This window comes from Hylobates moloch, unplaced genomic scaffold (assembly GCF_009828535.3).
Source record: "Hylobates moloch isolate HMO894 unplaced genomic scaffold, HMol_V3 SCAFFOLD_7, whole genome shotgun sequence".
NCBI classification, from domain to species: Eukaryota; Metazoa; Chordata; class Mammalia; order Primates; family Hylobatidae; genus Hylobates; species Hylobates moloch.
In genome coordinates this window covers 91,549,430-91,571,553 of record NW_026652282.1, presented here as the reverse complement: position 1 = coordinate 91,571,553, position 22,124 = coordinate 91,549,430, and the positions used below count along the sequence as shown (strand labels likewise).

General features: G+C 37.7%; 1 protein-coding gene across 1 annotated transcript in view; it reads left to right on the top strand.

The window, feature by feature from the left end:
* Positions 1–22,124, top strand: part of ACSL4 (acyl-CoA synthetase long chain family member 4) — an 82,035-nt gene that overhangs the window by 18,680 nt on the left and 41,231 nt on the right. The window contains exon 2 of the mRNA XM_058441341.1: positions 14,729–14,781. The gene's annotated coding sequence lies outside the window, so the exon portion shown is untranslated. The remainder of the gene's footprint in view (positions 1–14,728; positions 14,782–22,124) is intronic.

Below are 22,124 nucleotides of genomic sequence, written 5' to 3'. Positions count from 1 at the left end.
TGCCTAAGACATTACTGTACACCACTGTCCACTTTATAAATACTGTACACTTACGCTACACTAAATCTATAAAAATATTTTTATTTCTTCAGTAATAAATTAACTTTAGCTTACTATAACCTTTTTAGTTTATAAACTTTTAAAATTTTTTGGCTTTTTGATTCTTTTATAACATTTAGCTTAAAACACAAACACACTGTACAGCTGTACAAAAATATTTTTTTCTTTGTCCTTATTCTATAAGCTTTTTTATATTTTTAAAATTGATTTTTTTCTCTTTAAACTTCTGTGTTAAAACTAAGACACAGTCTCAAAACAAAAACAAAAACAAAAACAAAAACAAAAAACTAAGCCACAATCACAAACATTAGCCGAGGCCTACACAGGGTCAGGATCATCAGTATCGTTGTCTTTCACCTCCACATCTTGTCCCACTGGAAGGTCTTTAAGGGCAGTAACGTGCATGCAGCTATCATCTCCTGTAAGAGTGTCTTCTTCTGGAATACCTCCTAAAGGACCTGCCTGAGGTGCTTCTTGAGAAGGTGTCATTCTTTTTAGAAATATTGATATATCCATGGTGGTTTGCTAGTATTCATGAATAATGTGCCCTGCTGTGACTTCACTAGTCTACAGGAATTTTTCAGCTCCATTATATTCTTATGGGACGACTGTATATGCAGTCCGTCATTGACTGAAATGTTATGTGGTTCATGACTGTAGTTTATTCCCTATTTTTAGATATTTTGTTGTTTCCATCTCTTTGCTCAGTTAATTCTTCATGATTTTAAGTAAAAGGCCAACTGTGTGTGTCTTCTCAATCTTTTCCCCCCTAACAAATGAGAAATATGACACTCTCATCATTACAGTGGCCCAATAAGCCAGTGATTCTAAATGTATGTATATTATGTTGAACCACTTCACTTGAAATTGCCTTTTTTTTTGTCTATAGCAAATTTTTTACTATTGGCAATTTTATGTGGTTCAACCTAATAGCTTGAAAAAGCCTTCTAGGTTATTCTGACCACCATGCACCCCTGTCCCATCTCTCACTTCCCTGAGAATCTACATTTAGAATAGTGAGCTGTTTCTGAAGCCTTTGGACTAAGCAACAATGTTGACAAACTCACCTTCCAGGAGTCTCTGATAAACACAACATCCTGAAGACATATCCTTGTGTTGATGACATATGCAGAGAACTTTAACTATAGTGACTTGCATCTGTGTGTCAATACAATAGAGATAGACTTCTGAGTTTTCACCTAAGCTCTGCAAGAGAGCCTGATGGTCCTCTATCCTGGTTCCATATCTGTAGTGACTAGCTAAGGACAGTGGTGCCACCCAGTGGCACGTTATAGACAAGCTGCTGATGTTGCTCTAGCACTCTTCACCGTATCAAATTCTTTCCCATCCCTTTCCTTTCCCTTTCCCTTCTTCCCTCCCTCCCTCCCTTCCTTCCTCTCTCCCTTTCTTCCCTTCCCTTCTCCCTTCTCTCCTCCTTCCCTCCCTCCCTTCTTCCTTTCTTTTTGTTTTCTTTCTTTTCTCAGGGTCTCACTCTGTCGCCCAGGCTGGAGTGCAGTGGCGCAATCTCGGCTCACTGCACCCTCCACCTCCCAGGCTCAAGCGATCCTCCCACCTCAGCCTCTGGAGTAGCTGAGACTACAGTCGTGTGCCACCACGGCCTGCAAATTTTTGTACAGATAAGGTTTCCCCATGTTGCCCAGGCTAGTCTGAAACCCCTGGGCTCAAATGATCCGCCCACCTCAACCTCTTGAGTAGCTGGGACTACAGGCACATGCCATGGCACCTGGCTTTCTTTTTCTTTCTTGTATGCTCTTCCACATTCACGGTCTCATTTTCTTTTTATTTTCCCCACCTATGCCACTGGCACTTATGAGCTTCATTTCGGCCAGCTGATAATATTCAGGGACACTAGCCATATAATTTTGCTGTGATACCCTTATTTTAATAAAACTTTGGAATATAGGATGTGAAATAGTAAGTGTAAACACACTGAACACACTGTCACTTACTCTGCTTATGAAGTCATGGTTCTTACCCAGAATTGGCATCAAGTTTGTACTTGGTCAGAATATGGCACTTCTTGGCCAGGCATGGTGGCTCACCTCTGTAATCCCAGCACTTTGGGAGGCTGAGGTGGGAGGGTCGCTTGAGCCCAGAAGTTTTGAGACCAGCCTGGGCAAGATGGTGAGACCCTGTCTCTACAAAATTTTTAAAAATGAACCAGGCATGATGGCGAGTGCCTGTAGTCCCATCCACTCAGGAGGCTGAGGTGGGAAGCTTGCTTGATCCCAGGAATTTGAGGCTGTAGTGAGCTGCGATTGTGCCACTGCACTACAGCCTGGGCGACAGAGCAGGACCCCATCTCTTAAAAAATGCCACTTCTCCTGTTCAATGATGAGACTCCTAATATATGAGAGGAGGCCCTCCTATGTATTTCAAATGTGGAGAGGCATATACTTCTACTCAGATTGAAAGATTTATCTTGGAAATCCTGTTTTGGTTTCCTTTCTACATAATATGACTTATTTCATTCCAACTTAATTCCAAAAATATTTATCCAGCACCTACTGTGAACCAGTACTGTGCTAGGCCCCAGGTATTACAGTGGTTATCAACACAGACATGACCTCTGCCTCTAAGGAACTTACAGCCTAGCAGGGGAACAGAAACTTAGACAAATTTAAGTGCTGTCCTGTAGGGTACTTTGAGGTCAAATAGTAGAGGCACCTCACATAACATAGGAGGTCAAGGAAGGCTTTCTACACACTTCATTTAAATGAAAACCTAAAGGGAAGCAAGAAAAGGCAGAAGAGAATGTTACTGGCAAAGGGAAAAGCATGTGCTAGAAGCAGAGATGAGAGATTAAGCTTGATGCTTTTGAGAAATTAAAACAAGTTCAAGCTCGTAATGGCTACAGCTGTAAGATCAACTCTTTTAAGCCTCATGACAGTACCTGTAAGTAATAATATTATCCCTTCCATTTTTATGGTTGTGGCAAATGAGGAAAAGATGTTAAATATTTTGCCCTAGGTCATCCATCTCTAGTAAGTGGCACAGCCAGGAATTGAACCCAGGTCATTTGGCTGTAGCATATTGGCTCCTAACTACCATACTGGATTGCCTCTCAGCTGGGGCATAGTCTTCCTTAGTAAATGGAAAGGTCTGTGTCTGGTACTACCTACCATAAAAAGAGCTGGAGCTTATAGGATCTGGATTAGTTTAGAAATACAGGTTTGCTTTAGTCTTTTATTCTTGATAGGGAATGAAATGCTTCATTTGATATGCAACTCTGAGGCTGTTGACACATATTTTCCAGAAAATCAGAGATGGGAAATTATAACTGGTTACATATTTTATTACAAAAATAAAGTTAGTGTGAAATATGTATTTCCTGCAAGGCAAGGGTTTTTGTTTGATTGTTAAAGTTAACTTGGCAATATCCTTTTCTCTGATTTTTAAAGTTAGGCTGAGTGCAGTGGCTCATGCCTGTAATCCCAACCCTTTGGGCAACCAAGGCCGGAGGATCACTTGAGCCCAGAAGTTTAATACCAGCCTGGTTAAGATAGTGAGATGCTTACTCTACAAAAATAAAAAAATAAGTTAGCCAGATGCAGTGGTGAGTTCCTAAGTCCTAGTTATAGGAGGCTAAGGCAGGAGGATCCCCTGAGCCCAGAAGTTCAAGGCAGCAGTGAGCTATGATTGCACCACTGTACTCCAGCCTGGGTGACAAAGCAAGACCCCATCTCTAAACAAAAAAAAATAAAAATTAAAAAATAAAATTAGTTAAAGGGTGAACATAACTTATTAAATAGGACTATAATTTTTTAACGTCACAAATTAAATACCTATACACGGAGATATTTTCTTACAATGCATCTGATTTATCCTATATGTGTTTAAGATACAAGTGTGTTTTTTGTGAGATGAGAAATTGACTTCAGTTTGAAGTCATCAGTTAAGGTGTTAATCTAGATTCTAAAAATTGGATTATAAATGTTGCACGTAAACTAAGATTGTAGTAATTTGATATCATTGAAACACTTGGAATAAAGAGTCTTGTGTGTTTGTGTGATTAATGGTGTGCAGCTGGTGCTTTCATTTACTTGCCCATTGTATATGACTGTGGATTCAAACAGGAGTTTTTACTTGGAAGTGTTTTTCCAGGAGTGAAGGTTGGCTTCTGCTAATATACCCATACATTCTTGCCTTGTTCTCTGGGGGACGAAAGTTAGGATACAACTAGGGTCATCATTAGGATATTTTTGCAAAAGAAAGAGGGGTTTGATAATTATACTGGGACAACCACAGGACAGTCCTCAGAAAGCTGGGAAATGTGTTCACCTTCATTTTATTTTATTTTTTGAGACAGAGTTTCACTCTTGTTGCCCAGGCTGGAGTGCAATGGCGTGATCTGGGCTCACTGCAACCTTCGCCTCCCGGGTTCAAGCGATTCTCCTGCCTCAGCCTTCTGAGTAGAGGGGATTACGGGCATGCATCACCAGGCCCGGCTAATTTTGTGTTTTTAGTAGAGAGGTTTTCTCCGTGTTGGTCAGGTTGGTCTTGAACTACCGACCTCAGGTGATCCGCCTGCTGCAGCCTCCCAAAGTGCTGGGATTACAGGTGTGAGCCACCGCACCCGGCCTCGCCTTCATTTTAACCAGTTTATCTGGGGATCAAGTTTGTGACTCTAGCTTCAGAAGTACTGGTTCAACCCAGTTTAGCGAACCATCAATGACAGAGAGATTTCCCTTTACTTTGGAGTAAAAATGTTAATTTTTGAGAAAATATTCTATTGTATTATTATACTGGAATTGTCTGCGTAGCAGCTGTATTCTTTCTATACTTTTTAGCATTGTGAACTCCATGCTGCCAGACCCTGTTGGGGTTATTGCAGGACATATCTGTAGATGTGTGGGCCTTACAGGAAGTGAAATTACTTAATGATACTTTACCACTGCTCGAAACATTTTGAAATAAAAACTTTGAGAGAAAGAAATGATTCAGCCTTTTCTGCCTCCTACTTTTTGAAGTCAGCTAGTACACATTTGTAATGTGATAGCACAGTTGTTTGGAATGTCTGAAGCTAGACAGGTAAGATGATATCCTCTGAAGTTTGAGTATTTGGTCCCAGAACCAGGTTGTAAAGAAGAAAGTACTGATGGAAAGCTCACTTCTGAAATCCCCTCCTTTCACAGGCCCTCTGATCACCCATGTGGAAAGTAGCCCTCTGGGTCTACTAATCACAGACATCAAAGGAATGATATTCATTTGGTTCCTTTTGCTTGAGTTACCTTCTCCTGGGGCAGGCTTTGTTTCCTGTAGGGGACTGATTCTGGTCAGTTGAGTTGAAAAACATTTTCATTATGGGGCAGAAGGTTGCAAGTATGGCATGGTACCTATTCTATCTCATGCAGATATAATCTGGCATTTGAGTTCCCATTTGTTTGAATAGGATAAGTAAGCAGAACTCTTAGCTTTAAAGAAATTATTTCTACTTTCATTTGTGCAGAACCCCTCATGATTGTCTGGCTTTTTGATATTGTCTGTTCACTTGCTGTTACAGGTTGAGTATCTCTTATCCAAAATGCCTGGGGCCAGAAGTGTTTGGATTTTGGAATTTTTCAGGTTTTGGAATATTTGCATTATATACTGACTGGTTGAGCATCCCTAATCCAAAAATCTGAAATATTCCAGTGAGAATGTCCTTTGTGTGTCATGTTGGTGCTCACAATGTTTCAGATTTTGGAGCATTTCAGATTTTGGATTTTCAGATTAGGGAGACTCAGCTTGTACTAGTCAATTTTTGTTAGTCACGTTTTGACATAGGAAACACCAGAAGGTTGCTTAGCTTCAGAAAACAGTTAACCATGGTAGTTATAGTAAGGAAGAAAACCCTCATTTTATTTAGCTTATAGGTTATATTACATGAGCAAAAGAAGAGTTTATTTTGCTTTGAGCCTAATTTAAAAACAGAAGATCTAACCTGCTTTCCTTAGTACAAATAAAGCCAACTTTTAGCTCCTTTTACAGTGTTACTTTGCCACTTGAGTAGGGCTAAACACCTTTTGGACCATATTCATTGTTACTATCAATACATAGACACACATTAGAATTAATTGAAAGGCTGGTGCTGTATTTTCTACTTTATTATTAAATGATAAAAGTAACATTCACTGTAGAAGTTTTAGAAAATGTAGGGAAATTGTAAGGATATAAAACTAAAAATAACCTCTAGGTGGGTGCAGTGGCTCATGCCTATAATCCCAGCACTTTGGGAGGCTGAGGCAGATGGATCGCTTGAGCCCAGGAGTTGGAGACCAGCTTGGTCAATATGGCGAAACCCTGTCTCTACCAAAAATACAAAAAATTAGCCTGGTGTGGTGGCGCATGCATGTAGTCCCAGCTACTCAAGAGGCTGAGGTGGAAGGATGGCTTGAGCCCAAGAGGTCGAGGCTGCAGTGAGCCAAGATTGCACCACTGCATTCCTGCCTGGGTAACAGAGCAAGACCTTGTCTCAATTAAAAAAAAAAAATCGCCTGTAATTCTACAACCTAGAGATTAACATTTTGGTTTATAGCCTACATAAATTTGAGGAAGTTGATCTTGCGTATGAAGTTTCATCTTAAACCAATTTCACTTCATATATCTTAAACATTTTCTCATACTCTTAAATACTCTGGCAATGCTGCATTTGATGGCCGCATAGTATTTGATCACATGGATACATTATTTTACCAATCTCCTATTGGGCATTTGAAGTTGTTCCTATTTTCTTTTTCTGTTATCTGTACCACCATGATGACTGTCTTCTATTTTTTTGTCTGAATCTCTAATGATTTCCTTTAAGATAGGGGTCCCCAACTCCTAGACCATGGACCACTACTGGTCCATGGCCTGTTAGGAGCTGCACTGCACAGCAGGAGGTGATCGACAAGTGAGCATTTCTGCCTGAGCTCCACCTCTGGTCTCTGGTGCCCAAAAGTTTGAGAACTGCAGCTTTAGGATATTCCCAGAAATAGAAAGTGAAATTACAAGTGCAGGAAGTATAACTGAAGGCCTGCTGTCACATATTGCCAAGTTGTTTTCTATTTAGCATGTACTAATTTCTACTTCTGTCAACAGTATATAAAGTGCCTTTTTGTATACTTTTGGCAGCACTGAATAATTTCTTTATTCTTAATTGGCACTAGTTTTTATGGACCCCCAGTGCATTGCTATCTGTTTTAGTAAATAAAAGTTATTCATGGCAGGAATGAAAGTAAGGATGCAATATTATAAGTAGTAGTACTGCAAGGAACTGGTAACTCCAGCTGGTACTTTGAGAATTGTCTAAACGGACCATATTTTAACTCTAAGGGTCTATGTTTCTAAAAATATATTTTTCCTTTCTGAAATACCTTATCAGTCTCTAATGTAGAGGAAAGTGCTATTTTTTTCTCCTAAAGTTATAATTCCAAATGTACTTTCTGCTCATTACGTTAGGCATTTCTCTGTGTGTAAGACTTATGTTTTTGCCACTTTAGAAAACAAAAACAAAACATACCTTCTGGCAAAAATTGTACAAATTTTGTGGGAAGTCTTGATTGTTACACAGAAGTACTTTCTGGTTAAGAACACTTAAGGTAACAAACACTTTCTTTAAGTATTGTTCAGGTCTCTAGTATTTTAATGAATGCCTTGTAAATTCAGATTCATCCATGTGTCAACACACTTTTTAACTAAACTTGGAAGGGAGAGTTGTGGTAAGGTCAGTGTTTGCTGTTATGTAATCTATTTGTCCAAAATATTTAAAAATCAGTAACGTAAGATTCTTGATTCAGAGTCAAGAATTATCAGTGTGACAGCAATTTTCACATATTGAAAGTTTTTTCCTCAGTAGTTGTTTCATAATAATCAAGCTGTGTCTTAGGTGTGGCCCTCAAAAAGTATGATCTGTTGATTTTTATGACTTTGAAAAATTCTAACTTAAATGCAATTGATATATTGAGAGTTCATAAAGAGAATGTGCTTTCCCTGTTGATACTACTGCTAATTTAATTCTAGGTAACTGAAAGAAAAGGAATGGTGTACTTTCTTGTTGTTTTTTCACATTCTCACATTCATCTTTTATCTAGTCTCAAGATGATCTTAAGAGTAAAGCTGTAATTACAACTGATTAGAAAGAATTTCCTAACTTTAGTATAGAGGGAAGCACATAGGGTGCTTTCTTAATGTTCTAGAAAGCAGACCCTATTTTAGCTTCTTAGTCATGGAGTGGGGGGAACTGTTTCTTTCTTTTTAAAATTATTTTATAGTTATCATTATATTCAATTTTTAAAATTCTTACAACCTCTGTGAGGAAGGTAAAGAGTAGATGAATAAATTTTAATGTCAACCTAGAACTTCACTCCATAATTTATTTGTGTTATAGTAAGTTATTTTAAGCTAGTATATACCCCTATTCAAAAGTCAAGACTTAAACATTGTTGCTAAAAAGTAAATGGGGCCTGGTGCCGTGGCTTACGCCTGTAATCCTAGCGCTTTGGGAGGCTGAGGCGGGTGGATCACCTGAGGTCGGGAGTTCGAGACCAGCCTGACCAACATGGAGAAACCCCATCTCTACTAAAAATACAAAATTAGCCAGGCATGGTGGTGCATTCCTGTAATCCTAGCTACTCGGGAGGCTGAGGGAGGAGAATCGCTTGAACCCGGGAGGTGGAGGTTGCGGTGAGCCAAGATCATGCCATTGCACTCCAACCTGGGCAACAAGAGCAAAACTCCACCTCTCAAAGGAATGTTCTGGCATTTAAAAAAGCTTTCATTGGATCAGATATTGAAAATCCCTCTAGTGTTTTAATAGCTTCTATTTGTCACTAAATATGAGGGATGGGTGGGTTTGTGGTTAAAAAAATAAATAGCAACAATTTCCCAAAAGGTACATATTTAAACTGAATTTCAAAGCTGAGATTAAAAGTATGGTTCAGAAACTGGAGATTTCAATTAAGCCTCAGGTAAAGGAAGCAAATAGGCAGAATAAACCACACAGACAAAATGTCAAACCAGGCAATGTTTGTCTTTGAGCATCTTCCATTTTTTATTTTAGTAGGCATCTCACTGGCTCCCTGTGTCTTTTACCCTGCTCTCTGTCACTGGTAGCAGAACAAGCTAAACTTCCTTAAGCAAAACTGTCCTAAGAAATGTACACTGCAGAGACTTCCTAAAGACAGATGGATGGATTCATTTGGAAACCTTTGTGTGCACACTCTAATTTGTATTCATTTTTCCCTAGAGAATGATTACACCTATATAATTAAAAAGTTGCCTTTGAAAACTATTGGCACCAAAAATGGACAATAATTAACGACCCATCCCTCATTTTTTCAAACCATTTTATTGTGGTATGATTGACATACAAAAAGCTGTAAAGATGGAATGTATACAACTCAATGAGTTCGGAGAGAATCATCACGACAATCTATGCCATAAACCCATCCATCACCTCCAAAAGTTTCCTCCTGCCCTCTTATGTATTGTTATTTGTGTGTGTGTGTGATGAAAACACTTAATGTAAGATATACCTATTAGCATATTTTAAAACACACAATGCAGTATTGTTAACTATAGGCACCATGCTGTACAGTAGATCTCTGGGAGTTTTTCATCTTTCATAACTGAAACTTTGTATCATTTGACTAATACCATCCTGTTTCTCCCTCTACCCAGCCCCTGGTCACCACCATTCTGCTCTCTGCTACTAGGAGTTTGACTATTTTAGTTTCCTCCTATAAATGATGTAATGTAGTATTTGTCCTACTAATTGGGATTACAGGTGCTCGCCACCATGCCCAGCTAATTTTTGTATTTTTAGTAGAGACAAGGTTTCACCATGTTGGTTGGGCTGGTCTCGAACTCCTGACCTCATGATCCACCTGCCTCAGCCTCCCAAAGTGCTGGGATTATAGGCATGAGCCACCGTGCCCAGCCCTGAATATTTAAAAAAACTTTTTAAAAAAGTTTTCTAACTTTTCCATGAAGCAACATACCTAGTTCATTCTGTACATTGCACAGGCTAGATTTTGGGTAGTTATGTTATAACATTTATTTAATATGTTTTAATATTTACGAATCAAGTGACTCAATCTTATGACCACTTAGTCCTCCTGTGCTACACATTCACATGTATTCTTTTTTTTATTTTTATTTTTTTATGAGACAGAGTCTCACTGTGTCACCCAGGCTGGAGTGCAGTGATGCAATCGTGGCTCACTGCAACCTCCGTCTCCCAGGTTCAAGCAATTCTCATGTCTCAGCCTTCTGAGTAGCTGGGGTTACAGGTGCGCACCATGGTGCCCGGCTAATTTATTTTTGTTATTTCTAGTGGAGAGGGGGTTTTTCACCATGTTGGCCAGGCAGGTCTTGAACTCCTGACCTCAGGTGATCTGCCTGCTTTGGCCTCCCAGAGTGCTTGGATTACAGGTGTGAGCCACCGTGCCTGACCACATTCACATACATATATATACATATACATATATATACACACACATATACATATATATACACATATATATACACATATACATATATATGTATACACATATACATATATATGTATACACATATGCATATATATGTATACACATATACATATATATATATATATATATATTTTTTTTTTTTTTTTTTGAGACGGAGTCTCAGTCGCCTAGGCTGGAGTGCAATGGTGTGATCTCAGCTCACTGCAACCTCTGCCTCCCGGGTTCAAGTAGTTCTCCTGCCTCAGCCTCCTGAGTAGCTAGGATTACAGGCATCCACCACCATGCCTGGCTAATTTTTGTATTTTTAGTAGTGACAGGGTTTCACCATGTTGGTCAGGCTGGTCTCGAACTCCTGACCTTGTGATCTGTCCCCCTCAGCCTCCCATAGTGCTGGGATTACAGGTGTGAGCCACTGTGCCTGGCTCACATATATTCTTAAGGGGAAAAGAAAATATTCTCCCACAGCTTAGCATGTGAGTGATACCTTCCAGTAGTTTGACTGGCTTACAACAGTTGTTTAGTACTGTTTTTAATGAGACATTTTCTTGTTCATTTATGATTTTTAAAATAAATTTTAAGTATACAATTTTTATTTTTGAAAATTTTGGAAGACACTAAATCAGCAGGAAAAAAACAAAATATATGCAAATATTAAAACAATTCACCTCTAATCCTACCACCCAGCAATAACTGTTAGTATTTGAAGTACATTTTGCTAATTTTTCTATGAATATGTAACACTCAAATATATGTACATATTTAGAATGCAGTCATACATACTGTTTTTGACCTGTATTATTTCTTGATAGCAACATTTCTAAACATTGAAAAGTATTTTAGTATGGCAGTTTTAATCTACTATTTACCAATATGTGATTTATGTATACTTATCTAAAATAAGACCTATCAAGTACCATTGCTTAGGGAATTGTTTTGAAAAGGACTTGGCCAGAATTTGCTTTTAGATTTGAACATTAAATGCTAAAAACTTTCTTAATGTTTTTCTTTTTTTCTTTTTGTTTTTGAGACCGAGTCTCACTCTGTCACCCAGGCTGGAGTGCAGTGGCGTGATCTTGACTCCCGGGTTCAAGCGATTCTCTTGCCGCAGCCTCCCCAGTAGCTGGGTTAATAGGCATGCACCACCACACCCAGCTAATTTTTGTATTTTTAGTAGAGATGGGGTTTCGCCATGTTGGCCACACTGGTCTCAAACTCCTGAACTCAGGTCATCTGCTCACCTCAGCCTCCCAAAGTACTGGGATAACAGGCATGAGCCACCGCACCCGGTCAAAAGCTTTCTTAATATTTTTCCACTGTTTTCTGAAACATTCTATTTTAAACTCATTAAGATCGATTTTTGAGACATTAAGTACAGGACGATGATTTTTCGTGCTTGAAACATTTCCAACAGATGCTATCACAAGTTTAGTATGGACTTTACTTGTGGAAGAATGTTTTCAAAATATTGCTTAACAGACCAACTTATTTGCAGAGAGGGCTAGAGCCAAACACATTAATGATTTGTTTTAAAGTCTGTCCCCAAATATGAGGGTAGTCTGAAATTGAATGACACTGCCTTGTATTTGTATCAGTTTTTACTTTTTTTATATCACTTTTTGCTCTCCTACTAGCTGCATGGACTTTGTTTTGCTCACTGGCATTTGGTGAGTTGGGCTTTCTCAGCGCTGCCTTCTTTTCTAATTGTAAGATGATAAACCCTTGATGCTGTATTATCTCTTTTGTCTTTTTTTAATGCCACCAGGTTACTGTTAGTTCGAAACAAACAATATTATATGCTTCAGTCTGTTAAAAATTTGCTAGGCTAAGACTTTCTAACTTTCTTATATTACAAAAACCTTGCATATATCTGAAGTGAAAGAGTCTAAAGTTTGTTTTACAATTTTAGCTAAATCATCCCAATTCCTGATCATCTGTAAATGCAGCCCGCATGGTGGTAATCTGCTTAGTTTTTTATATTAAATTCTTTCTTCAATTTGTTTTAATATAATGACTTTAACAGGGAGATGCTATTTTGTAGGAGGAGACTAGGAGAGAGGAGAGTGCAGGATCAGTTTTTCTGTTGTATAGAACTAAATTAGGATAGGTTACAAAATGTGATTTGGTTTCCTTTTCTTTCCTGGGTAGCTGCTACTTTCATTTTTTTTGTGATGAAAGAAATGGCTTTTAAGGTGATAGGCATTGAGAAAAATTACTTCCTTCGCATTAGAGAACCTCTGAGAGTTGCTTCTCCTGCTCAGCCAATTTGGGGCTACGAGAATGGAGACGAGTAGAAGGTTTAAACTGGGGCTCTCATCCAGCTTGGAGAATTCCCTGACACTCTCTAGTACCAAGGGTCACGAGTTGACTATCCTTTGCAAATATTTATTTATGGAGTTATTTTCCAAATTAAGCAAAGTAGCGGATAGTTTTGTATTTTCCCCTGTCCCTCTCCCTTGCAACTTCCACCTTTAGATCTTTAGATGATTTTATAGAAGGATGAGTTTTTTTTTTTGGTCATTTTTAAGTTATTGGAATTATCTATGGGGGAAATGTGTATGTTTTTATATAGAAGTATGAAGATTTTCTTCTCCATTCTCCTCGTGAGCTCTTTGGATCTTATTTTAATATCTATATGCAAGTTCCCTGCCCCCCCCTTCATGTTAATAGCAAATGTTAGCCTTCTGGAAGAAAAATAAGAACATATGAAATAACCTGACTTCTGTTTATAAGTAATCTTAACCATTTGTGTTAAGACATATACTGATACTGTCCCTGGTAACCCCTCAACGAAAGTAGATTGTGGATATTAACATAAAGTTGAAAGTAGTTCACTATTAGTAACCAGCCTTTGTTAGTAATAGGCTTGGGTATAAATCATTCTTTCCTTCATCTCTTTAATGGTAGCAAGGAGAAAATTAACTGTCTGAATTAACACCAGCTAGTTAGTGTGATGATTAGTTATGTGGATGTTCGTTTATATGACTTCCATGGGGGCATCTAGACTAAAAAAACAAAACAAAACAAAAAAACCAAAAAACTCGAAGGGTTATTCTCGTAACATAATCATATGCAAGTAGTAGTGAATACTGCTGGATGGAATAAAGCCTCAGTTCTTCAGAATATAGCATCATGCCCAGGGGGCCCCAGCTCTGTAGAAAGCACTATCAAATTACTGAAGGGCCTTATTTTACTATTCCAAGTATTCAGATGGTAACTAGTTTACTCCTGCATTGTCCAAAATAGGTCAAACCCTCAACCCTAAACTGACAAACATTTCTGGTGTATATATTTTTTTTCTTTTTCTTTTTTCTTTTCTTTTCTTTCTTTTTTTTTTTTTTTTTAGACAGGATCTCACTCTGGTTGCACAGGCTGGAGTGCAGTGGCGCAATCTTGGCTCATTGCAGCCTTGACCTCCCAGACTCAGGTGATCCTCTCACTTCATCCTCCTGCATAGTTGGGACTACAGGGCATGCACCACCATGTTCGGCTAATGTTTTGTATTTTTAGTAGAGATGGGGTTTTGCCATTTTTCCCAGAGTGGTTTTGAACTCCTGGATTCAAGGTATCTGCCTGCCTTGGTCTCCCAGGGTGCTGGGATTACAGGCATGAGTCACCATTACCTGGTCCTTTTGGTGTATATCTTGAAAAATGTCACAAAAATGATGTGTTTACAGATTGAAAGAAGATGGAAATATATTTAGGTTTCTACTTAGACCAATGTCATATTTGTATTTGGGAAGAAACCTCGTGTTGTTTCAAGGAACTTACTCGTTTCTGGTTTTGATGGGAGGATAGATGCCTACAGTCATCTGTGTGTGGGGATGGCTGTCTTGTGTGACTGGCTAGTTTGCTGTGGTCAGACATTGTCTCTGTCTGAACATGGCTTTGGTCCTGACCATGGGGGATTCAGAGATACAAATAAAACCGTTAAGAACATGGCTCTTGCTTCTTGTCATTTTTCCATAGAGTTTCAACTACTGTCACTTTTAGAGTCTGGCTCAGTTACTTTCTGAGATCCTAATAGCACTAATTCTAGTCAGACACTCATCTCTAGTCATTTCTTGCTTTTCCTTTAGTACCTGGCTTATGAGCTAAGGTGCACAGATAATGTGAACAAGCACTCGATATTTCTTTTAAAGGAAGGGGCACTTTTCTCATGTCACTGTACTCATAAATGCTGTCTCTTACTGCAGATTGAAATCACAGAAGATATTCGTGTTCTTCTTAAGAGAAAAAGAGGACATTTGTAAGTATTTGTCCTTTAGAAATTCTAGATGTGTAATTTTATTAGCTTTTTGAGAAAATTAAGTAACCATACTAATAGGCATCTTGACCCTTTTTATAGAGGAAAAACTCTACCAATATTTATGATTGTGTTTAAAAAGGCACTATTTTATAGAGCAAAATAGGAAAACATTTTACCCTGTGCAGCTTCTAAAATTTAAACCATTTGCCACTCATTTGTAAAAGAACAAGTGGTAATTAAAATTCAAACAACGTCTTTCTATTTGAGTCGTACCCAAAACTGGAGTCAGAGATTGGAGTTCCAATTCTGACTACTGAGGCTTATAGAATATGTGTCTTTGGTAAACTACTTAGTCTCTCATTATCTCAGTTTCCTTATCTTTAAAATGGGTTTAACAGTAAGTACACAATCAGGGGTTCATTATTATTATTATTATTATTGTTGTTGTTGAGACAGTCTCGCTCTGTCTTCCAGGCTTGAGTGTAGTGGTGCCATCTCAGCTCACTGCAACCTCCACCTCCGCCTCCCCCTCCCGAGTAGTTGGGGTTACCGGCACGTACCACCGTGCCCAGCTATTTTTTTGTATTTTCAGTAGAGACGGGGTTTCACCATGTTGCCCAGGCTGGTCTTGAACTCCTGGCCTCAAGTGATTCTCCTGCCTCGGCCTTCCAAAGTGCTGGATTACAGGCGTGAACCACCGCGCCCGTCCTCAGTGGTTGATTATTATTGATGAAGTTAAATCCATAGCAGTTTATGCTTGCCCCGATACGTTGAAGCTTATTCTTTTTTTTTTTTTTTTTTGCCCCAAGATGGAGTCTTGCTCTGTCACCCAGAATGGAGTGCAGTGGTGTGATCTTGGCTCACTGCAACCTCTGCCTCGCGGGTTTAAGCAATTCTCCTGCCTTAGCCTCCTGAATAGCTGGGATTATAGGTGCCCGCCACGGCCCCTGGCTAATTTTTGTATTTTTACTAGAGAAGGGGTTTCACCATGTTGGCCAGGCTGGTCTCAAACTCCTGACCTCGTGATTCACCCACGTTGGCCTCCCAAAGTGCTGGGATTACAGGCATGAGCCACCATACCAGCCTGAAGCTTATTCTTTGAGAGACAGCCACAATGTGTACTTGCGCCGAAGCTTATTGAAGAATAAGCTTCAAATGTATCGGGGCAAGTATACATTGACGCTGTCTCTCAAACTGATCTGCGTATATTTCTGATCTTCATAAATTTTTAAGTATATATTTCATTGAAGCATCTATTCTAGACTACAATATGGAGTAAAAGAAATACAACAGAGCACCTAAAATTAAAATCATAGTGTTTGAGGCTTGGACTTTGAAATTTACCTAGTCCTATAGTCCCCAATTTTTGATTTTTAGACCAGTGCTGGTTAGTGAAAACGTTTTTACTGGTCCATGGTGAAGTGAGAAAAATAAGGACAGCAGATCATGAGTTTTTAAAAGCTAAACATTTTCAGTTTAAAGGATTGCTTCTTATAGAATATATCTTTCTAATTTAGGGGAATTAAACATGTTGTTTATCTCATGAAATTATGGTGATAGTAAATGGTAGGGCTTTAAAAAAATTCATGCCTGGCAAAACAACGACGACAACTTGGTAGCTCTGTGTCATTTCCCCCCATTATTCTTTCTTTTACATTTTTTACTGTTTTGTGATATCTTAAAATATGAACCCAACTTTCTCATTTTACAGATGAGGAAACAGACATTGAGAGGTTAATTTGTTCCAGGTCTTACCGCTCAGCAGCTTGTGAACCAGGACTAAAACCCTGTATCTGATACTGTCTCTCTAGAATTTCTGGTCTTCTGAAAATTGCTTTCATTTTAATAGGTTATAAATTTGAAACTGAAGATATAGTAGTTCTTATGTGCTAATAACTATTTTTGATTTCCAAGTATAAAGAAATTCAAAAAGCCATGTTTTTGTATAGCTAAGTGCTGAAGTCCACTGATTAGCCTGCATTAGAAGAATCTTAAACATGGCCAAAGATTTGTATCAGCAGATCAGAATTAGCTGTCACCGAATTCAGCTACTTAGGTGTTACACGCTACGCAGTGGCTGACAAAGAAGTTAAAATATCAGCAAAGTTATTACTTCCTTTTGGAAGCTGACAGACTATACTGCCACTGTGAAGAGTGGTAGTATTCAAACTTCTATAGTTAATTTAACTACAGAAAGTACTGTTTTCTCTCTCTCGCAGATACACACCTACACACACACGTACATATTTATAGCAATCAATCTGCAGTCCATCTAGATTTGGAAGGGAAAAAAACTACCAAGGTGAAGAGTAGGAGTTACCAGAAGCATTGGCATGAACATATCTGGCCAGTTGTGTTCAGGAGATTGCAGATAGTACTCTGTGACACTTTGGAGGCCCCCCATCAATTGCCTTTGTCTGAACTTTCCCAAAATATGTTTCAAAATGGAAATAATTAGCTCTCTTATCACCCTTGTCTCACTCATCTTACTGAAGCATAAGCCAGAAAAACAAATGAATGTGGAGGGAGAGAACAGAATGGAATGTATTCCCAATCCTAATGTGGAGATATTAACTCTAGGGGTACTTTTCCATGGCTTCTTATATTTGGCTTTGTGTGACTTCCTTCTTTAGGTAGGAATTCTTTAACTTCTGAAATGTCAGACATACTCAAAATGAAATGCTAATAAGGATAAAATGCATTTTTGAATTATCTGCTGTCTTTAGAATATGTGCCCTTCTTTACTACGGCTAATATGTGAGCATTGACTATATGGCCATAAGATTTCAATATTCAACAGTTTTATCAGTCTTTGAGTTATTTAATTAGAATCACTTCTAAGATCTATTTAATACTGAAAAGCAGAATGAGTTTTTTTTTTTTAATTATGATACAATTTTGTATTATGGTGGTCAGGCAGCTGAATTATAGTCATTTATTTGGCCATTTTATAAGAAATGGTTTAAGACTGCATTGTTGCATAATTTATTAACAGTCTGACATATTGAAAAGAACATTGGCAAACTAACCTATTAATCTGTTTCCTCCTCTGGCAGATGGGGAGGGCAGATCATGTGGCAAAAAAAGGCATAGTTGTAAAATTCTCCCTGTAACATGAATATATTCCTATGGGAACTATTACTGCTGCTTAAAGACTTTTTTGGAACCTACACTCATGGTTGAAAGCCCTAAGTTGTATTACTTTATTATAATAAATATGTAAGATGACAGGAGATAGAGTATAACCTATAGATATTTTGTATATTCTTCACTTGAACAAAACACATTTATTATAAAAGTTAACTTTAAAGTTAAATTCTATAACCCAATTATTTTTGGTTAACTTATGTTAAAATCATCTATATATCCCAACAGAGAAAAAGCACCCAGGAAATCGAAGACTTTGTAGATAAAATAAAAGTGCACTGTGGTACAATGGGCAGTTTAATTTAGCGGCAAGGTTTTGTGTACAGGGACCTGCAGCAGTTACTCTTTAGCATCAGTTGTGCAACATTGACATTGTCATTATGCTATCTGCTGCCCTTCTACAGCAATGAACCATTTGTATTGCTCTCTAAACACATATCACCCAGAACTTAGTTTTTCTCCCTTTTTCATTATGTTTATTAATAAAGTTTGATTATAGCATCATGCTTAGCCAGTAGGTGCCACTTCTAGCCTGATTTATCCTCAAGATTCCTTAAATGTAAGCTTTGGATTAAATTATTTACAACCAATTATTGGATTAAATTATATACAACCAATTCCCAGCTTTAGAAAGCTACGTTTTTAAAAATCAAGTGTATCTTGATCACTTAAAATGAGGAATAGATGTGTAATTATACATAGTGTATGTGAAGTGTGTAGGCAGCAACATTGACTCCTAGAGCTCCTCATTTTAACATAGATAGGATACCGATTATAACATCCTATGACCTAGAAACAACATTATCTGATGCATGCTGGGGATCTTCTTAAGGCATGATGGGAGGGAACTCACTCTAGAGCATTAAAAGTATCTTCAACATGGCAGCTGAGGTGCTTTCTTTGCTGGGAAAAACTGCAAAGAGACTGGCAGAATGGCGACTTCAGGAGTTAATACCTCTCCAGGTGATGAAGTAAACAGGTTCAGTTTATCTTGTGAGAGACGCACCCAAAGATCAGTCATAATTGTGAAAAGCTTTCAGTCATACTATCCAGGCACAGGTGTAATGTGTTGGTATATGGCATCTATATAGTCATCTTAGGTTTTGTTTTGCTTTTCTTGGTTTTAAAATGTATTTATTATAATTACTATATATTTGAGCTTAAGGTTTGATTGCACAAGTTATTTCATATTGAGTAGACTGCTTGTTATTTGCAATATAACAATTTGAATCAGATGAGACAAGTGCCGTAATGATACATATATTTTACCTGATTATTTCGTCTTACAGACTGATGAAAGATCTTGTTAGCAACTCTTAATGCTTTTATTTTCTTAAGGTATTGGCATTCTCTAAGTTTTAATGTTAAAGTATAAAGTTAATTGTAATGTCTCTTGTAAAGTTTGATTTCATTTACAAAGTGAAACCATTCTGACTTAACCTAGTTAAGCTTTCTCTTGTATGTTTTACAATCATTTGGAAGTTTTTAATAGTGTATGAAAGAAAATAAGATTTTAAGGAAGCACTCCACCCCTTTACAAAAGTCTTTGTGATGCAACATCTATTTAGAAATAGGATCTTTTAAAGTACAGCAGGTATTCTTATCTGTTTAATCTCTTGGAACTTTTATAATTGTTTTCTGATTTAATGTTTACTAGTTACAACTAATCTTTTTCAGAAGGCAAATTGTCTCTTTATTTGGTGTTTAAATTACTCTTAAATAATGTGTAACTTGAAAACAAGACTTCTAAAAAAGTAGCACTTATATAGTTAATTGTTGATTTTCAAGTTGATTTAAAAACTATTTTTGTAAGATCTTATGTCAAGGACAAAGTTAATTTGTCACTAGTGTATGTTTCAACTTGGCAGATGCATGGATCCTTGCTTGGTTTAGTTCATTTTCTAAAACTTTTGAAAAAATATTTTGGCATTAACCAACTGCAGTTCAGTAGTTTTTCTCTGTCATTCTCAAATTGGTGTTGTGTCACATGCTTCTGGGTAAGACGATTTCTTCTTTTAAATTCAGACTTTAATTAATATGTAGTGTTTGTTTACTTTGTGTACTAGAGCTTAATGTATCACTAATGCTTTCTGTATTTAACCTATCTCGGAGTGTTTGAAGTAACTGGAATGAAATACTTACTAAGTCTCACCTCAGAACAAAAAAATAAAATAAAATTGAATCTAATTTTTCACTAAAACTTCTAGTACTTACTGGACATCTAGAGAGCCCCCCCCCCCCCCCCAAAATGTCTTAGGATGTAGGACAGATCAGTGCTCAAAATTGTTGCCAGCATTTCTTCATACCCAAAGTTTGTCACTCTCACTTATTTAGGATTATACCAGTATGACTAGGATCACAGACAATTGAGCTAAAAACATGGACTTTAAAATCAAATCGACCTGGGTTTGAATCTCTACTCAGCTGTGCTATCTTGGGCAACTTAGTCTCTCTGAGTCTGTTATATCTTTAAAATGAAGGTACTACCTCAAAGGAGTTTTCTGAAAGATTAAATGAGATAATATATCTGAAGGACTTAGCACAGTACCTTGCCTGTAGTAAATGCTCAATACCTGGTTATTACTATGATTCCCATATGGAATGGTAAAGTTCAACAGGAGCAATTAACTATCCAATGACTGAAGATAATGCCCTGCCTTTTTCTGGCTGACATACAAATACATGATCTCAAGGAAGCACCACTCAAAGTTCATGTCCTCCTAATGGTGGGATAGCAGTATCACTCTTCATACGTGGAAGGACAGCATACCTTTGTGAAAAGTACCAGTGAAAATGCACATAGTGCAAATTGTGTAACCTTCATGCTTTTATAATACCAATCTTTTCCAACTCTGTGCAACAGGCAGTTTTTCCAGTTTCATATTTTCTATTAAGCAACTAACAACATGTTCAAGTTTATTTTAATTACCAGGGATTTTAAGAGTATAGTATTTCCTAGGATGTTGACATGGACAAATGATTGTTTTTTAAGATGATTAAAGTTAGCTACCTTCACGTTATTGTACTTGCATATATTTTTACCTTAGAGATTCAGAATAATTCCAGTACATTCTTAATTCAGTAAGCAATTTGATTGAAGCCAACACACGAAGGCACTGTTCCAGTCACAGATTCAGCAGCAAATGAGACAAACTCTCTGCCTTGTGAAGCTTATATTCTACGGGAGCATAGATAGTAAACATGAAAAATAAAACATGGTATATTAGTGAAAAGTACTCAGGAAAAAAATAATGCAAGTAAGGGATAGAAAGTGTGGGGAGTACAATTTTAAAAGAAGGTGGCTGGAGAAATGCCTCATTGAGAAGGTGTTCTTTGAGTACAGAAAAAAAAAAAAGAGGCAAGAGAATAAGCTACGTAGGTGTCTTGGAAGAACATTCCAGGCAGAGAGAACATCAAGTACAAAGGCCATGGGCACGAACAAATGGGATTGCAGAATAATGTTCCAGGGAAAGCGTACTAGGAGGTGAAGTCAGAACCTTGGGGTAGGAGAAAGATTCTATAGTCTTGTAGATTATAGTAAGTACTTTAGCTTATATTCTGGGTGAGTCATATGGGAATTCTTTGAAAGATTTTGAGCAGAGGAATGGTATGATCTAACTTACATTTTGAGAATAGTACTCTGGCTTCTGAGTTTAGAATTTATTGTAGGGGTATGAGGTGGAAGCAGGGAGACTAGATCGGCTATCCCATTTATCCACTTGAGAGATGATATTGGCTTAAACCAGGAATGTAACAGTGGAGGTGGTGAGAAGTAGTTGAGTTAGATTCACCTTTTTCGTAAGTCAAACCATTAGGATTTGCTGGTGAATTGCCTGTGGAATGTGTGAGAAAGAGAGGGGGGTAAAAGGGTGAATCTAAGGTTTTTGGTCAAAGCAAGTGGAATATGTAGAGATGGGCAAGACTGGGTGAGATAGGATTGTGGAAGGATGATCTCAGTTTTGAACATGCTAAGTTTGAGGTATTTAACTGACACCTAAGTGGATCTGTTGAGGAAACAGTTGGATATACAAATCTAGTGTTTAAGGCAGACTTCCAGGCTTGAGGGAGAAATTTGGAAGTCATCACGACATATATGTGGTATTTAAAATTGTGAGGTTCAAGGACCAAGCCCCATACCATTTAGAGGCCAGGAATATGAGGAAGAAGCAAAAAAAAAAAAAAAAAAAAAAAAAAAA